The sequence below is a fragment of the Etheostoma spectabile genome, chromosome 14 (genome assembly GCF_008692095.1).
Source record: "Etheostoma spectabile isolate EspeVRDwgs_2016 chromosome 14, UIUC_Espe_1.0, whole genome shotgun sequence".
NCBI lineage: Eukaryota > Metazoa > Chordata > Actinopteri > Perciformes > Percidae > Etheostoma > Etheostoma spectabile.
In genome coordinates this window covers 13,181,353-13,186,229 of record NC_045746.1, presented here as the reverse complement: position 1 = coordinate 13,186,229, position 4,877 = coordinate 13,181,353, and positions in this window count along the sequence as shown.

The window sequence follows — 4,877 nt, the reverse complement described above, 5'->3', positions numbered from 1 at the left end:
GACAGGTAAAAACATGAAAGGAGAGAGAAAAGAGGGAATGAGATGCCGCAAATGGCCGCAGGTCGGAGTCAAACCCAGGCCCCAATGCATCAAGGAGTAAACCTTTATATATGGACGCCCGCTATACCAACTGAGCTATTTGGGTGCCCTGCATTGACTTCCTCAGCCTTTTTCTTAGTCACCTGAAAAAGCACAAAAACACGAACAGGTTATAAAGCTCTACTATTGCTGCCAGTAGCTTCTTTTCAAGAACCCCCACATCTCTCACTTTTCTTGCTAGAGCATCGCTGCCCTGCCCTTTGCATTCCTTGTGTTGCCTGATTCTAATCTTGGCAATCCGGGAGTTTAAGATTATTCTTGTGTTCTACTAATCAAGTACATTTAGCAATACCTCATTAGGCCACTATGGAGTTATCAGCTTCAGGCAATATTATGATTATAGTGTGTACATGGGTCAAAGTAGCACAAGTTCTCCACCAACTCAGTGAACATGGTTTAATTTAATATCTGGTGTACTGCTCATCGCCCCATGTGCACTCCATTGATTTGCTTCAATTCAACACAAGGGTTGAAGTATACTGCCCTGCTTTGACTGTCTGAAAAGTTGAAGAGGTTCCACTTCATAATACATTGAATGGCTAAAAAAAATATAATATTTGACCATCTGTTTTCTATTATCATGACCTTACTCTCATTAAATGTACAACAACTTAATTATGTCAATAGTCAGAGTGTGTTAAGTATAGATCGTTTTAATAAAAATGTGCATGTAAATTATTCCAATGTGAGTAAGCTACCTTAAGCTACCTTATGGAGTGTCAATAAGAGAGGAGGAGAAGAAGAAATATGAGTAAGGAAAAGAAATATAGACAAAGAAAAGCTAACGAGAGAAAATGAGGTGATGGCAGCTCCTACCTCACCTTACCTCTCCTCTCCACCCTCCTCTTCATCGTTCCATTATTCAGCATCCCTTCAGGTAAAACTCTCAGCGTCTTCTTGACATCTCTCCTTTCTCCTCCATACTGTATCTCCCACTCCTATTTCCATCTCTTTGTCACCCTTTCATATTCCCCAGAAATGACACCAGGGATAAGAGACCTAGCTGTGAAATGTCAAATTTTTATTGATGTATTTTTTTAAAGATTTTAATTATAGGCATATGCACTTAATTATGAAGGGTAGAAGTATCTGGATATAAAGAAAAGGTTTGGTCACTTGCTCGTCTCTTATTTCTCTACTTCTCTACAACTTGAAAGTACCTGGTTTTATTTAAAAAAAGCCATTTTGCATTTCATTTGTGTGTGTGTGTGTGTGTGTGTGTGTGCAAGACTGATAACACTTGCTTCCTTACAACAGCTGCAGTCTTGCTTTTCTGTGTCGGTAAACGTCAAGGCAAACTGTGCACTTAAAAGAAAGAAGGATTTGTGCAACAAATGTCCTTATACCTTCTACTCCAAAAATCAAAAATAAGAGTTGCATGCCATGACTGAATTGGAGTCATATAGCTAACAGTTACTCCCATTTCAAAGTAAAATTAAATGTTGCTATATGTTACTAAAAATAGTTTAATGCTTATTTTAACCTACTATTATTACTTTACTTTTCTTTATATTTTACTACTATCTTCTTTATTTTGGAGTTAAACACTCGGTTTAGAAATGGTTTCGTTGTCTCTGCACTGACAGAAAAAGCTCGTGCATCACAGCTCTTTTGTCAACGGCGTCCCCTTTGATGGGTGATTGACAGGTGGTTAGTCTGATTAGCTGACGCTATTTGGCGTTGGGAAAATGGCGTCCGTCTACGCTTGTGTGCGTTGTTGAACAATGAATGCACTATTTCAGGATGAACTTGTACTTTTGCGCGGATTTTTCGCCACAAAAAGTCAATAAACTGTTTCCCAAGTGAGGAAGAAAATGGATATTGTCAAGCAGCGCGAAGTTCAGCCAGAACAGGAAACAAAACAAAGAGGCTACAGTAGCCAACGCTAATATACTGTCGACTTCGTTGATACCAGCAACAGGTGAGTTTTCCCAATTTGCAATTGAAATGGCAACACTAATGTTACCTTCACATATTTTACTGTTACAACAGTATTGTTTAGGCGTGGGGGGACATTTTACAAAGTCGGCATTGCTAAATGAAAGCATAAATTAATGGCGTTGTGTTGCTACATTTGATGCAGGTGATATCTCAGGTGTATTCATACAGTTGTTGGCTAAATCCACTTGGCTTCTTGTTGGGTTGATGAACAATGTGTAGCTTTGTAGTGTTTTTCAATTCCTTTTGCTCAAACAGTTTGTAGCAGTTGGATTCATCTGTTACCTTTGCCACGACTATCTCGCTGATTTAATTAGCATCAATATAAAATGCCCTACCCTCCTTGTATGTGGATATATCTGAGAAAAAGTCACAATAACCTTTTTTTTAAGGAATTTTATGTTTTGTGTAACTTTGTGTAGGCTACCTTATATGTAGCTTACCTCTTTAAAATAAGCCTATTTTTTTTCACAAACATTTATAGCCTACTCTGATCTTTTTGTAGACCTAGTTGGTTAAAACACCTGCACTATTTTATTATAGGCCTATTGTGTATTTGAAAACAGCAGCACCAACAAAGGAGCTGGGGTCCGTTTCAGGAAGGATATTTTACAAACCCTGATCTGAGTTGATTTACCCTGAGATGGGAAACTGATTTTTTTTTTTTGGGGGGGGCTCCAGAACAGCTGATTTGAGTTGGTTTAATCAACTCAGAGTATTCAGAGTTAAGTGTGTGCACCACTACAATAAAAAGGCAGTATGAAACAGAGCCATGATACTATGGTTCACCATGGTAAAAACCTCAAACTGGTTTGGAAAGTGCTTCCTCATCAACGGCATCGTAGACAAAAGAAAATGCCATGTTCGTAACAAAAATGTTTTATAGTCTGCCTAACATGGTTAATAAACCAACCCTGTTTTTTTATTGATGCAGATGACAAACTGCATTAAAATGAGTCTGATATAGACTGAATGAATGAAGAAATGAAAGAGCGCTGAGTCAGAGGGAGGAGACTGAGTGAAACTCAAGGTTTATTGAAGAAAACCTGCTCCAGACCAGGTTAGTTTCACAGGCTCAGTTACCATATTAACTGACTCTGAGGTTGAATTACCTCTCTTTTTGCAACAGGCTGGAGTTACCCCTCGCTCTTTCTCTCAGGTTCGATTAACCTCCCTTTCTGAAACAGAACCCAGAGTTTCCCTCATCTCAGAACTAACTGACTCAAGTTTTCACTTAATCTGCTTTCTGAAACCGAACCCAGGTAGTACAGGGATCAACACTTGTTAATTAATGTGAATGTCAGACATAACCAGTAAGAGTGCACAATAGATAGTGCTTTAGCTGATTTTAAGAGGGATTGTTTTAGGCAAAGATCCAGAGCTGCAACTACAGTAACAACGTTTAATCGTCTTTAATGGTTAAACTAATCAAATGTCAAAGAAATAGTATAAACCATCACAATTTCTGAATGGTAGCAGTTTAATTAGCTTTAAATATACTGACCTATAAGTATGTTTTTTTTTTTTTGCTCCATAAAGATCCTTACAATTATATTGGTATTTTTCTTGTTTCTGTGGTCATTTCAGCCACCAAATACCTGCATCGAGATCATTGATGATTTCTGACATTAAGTAATTTCCCATAATGCACAGGTTTGGAATCAATTACTTATGTCATGTCCTTATATCATAGAAGAGGCCTTTTAGATTGAGAACACTGACACCAGGAGAGTTCAACTAGACTGGAAGATGCTTGAATGGTTAAATTATGATTTAGAGAATGAACACTGTGTGACTATAACTATTTAGGTGATTTAGTTAAGGAAAAAAGATGTGTAGATAAGACATGCTATTAGTGTTGGAGCTATTGTAAGGCCAGGTGAAAGTGGAGGCAAAACAATTGTGTAGCGAATGAACGATTCTTAAAATGAGTACTTAAGGAATAATGGAAAAAAAAGAAAAGTATAGAAAATTCTGTACGGAAAAGCAGAGAATGTCCAGAAAATTAAAAGGTGAAATGAGAGCGACCGAGGAAGTCAAAGGAGGAACATAAATTATGAAGTGAATGGAATAACTTGCATGAGAGAGGGATATGAAATACAAAGAAAATGAAAGTCCCCACCAAGCACTGACTGGAGAATCTCTCCAGCACTAAAGACATTTTTAACAAGTGAGGGAGATACAGCAGAGAGCTGATGACTGAAGCGAACAAAGACGGGAGGGGGGCAAGAAAGAATGAGTGAATGAGATGGAGAAATATGGTGAATGACGCCAGGAAAAAAAGGCAGGGCAAGAAAAATGGGGAACAAATGCATCAAGGGGAGTTAAAGAGTGATTAAATGAAGCAGCAAGAGAAAGCAGGGAATGATAATGATCCTTGTGGAGTTAAGGGGGAGAGCATTAGGAAGGAGCAAGGTGGAGATAAAGTGAGTGACGGATGAGGGGAGCGCCAGAGAAAAAGGGAAACGGAGGGAAATGAACGGTAAAGACAAGATGACAACAGAGATAGAAAGGTGGAGGTCTTTCTCTTCCTGTCTCAATTCTTCTCATTTTCTAATACTTTCTCACTCGCCGCCATCCCATCATTCAAGGTCTTCTCTTTTCCTGCCATACAGTATCTCTTTTTCGCTTGCTCTTCATTTCTTTTATCTATCCCCTCTATTGCTTTTTCTGTCGTTGTTTCCTTTTTCTTCTTGGTTTTTAGACTTCCTGGTAATTTGGCCAGTAATACATCCTGTCTCCAAAACATAATATAAAATTTTTTATGTGTGGACAGTTAAAGAGACCAAAATGGGGAAAGACAATGGAAGAAGAGATTTGGTCTTTAGCTCTTTTAGTTG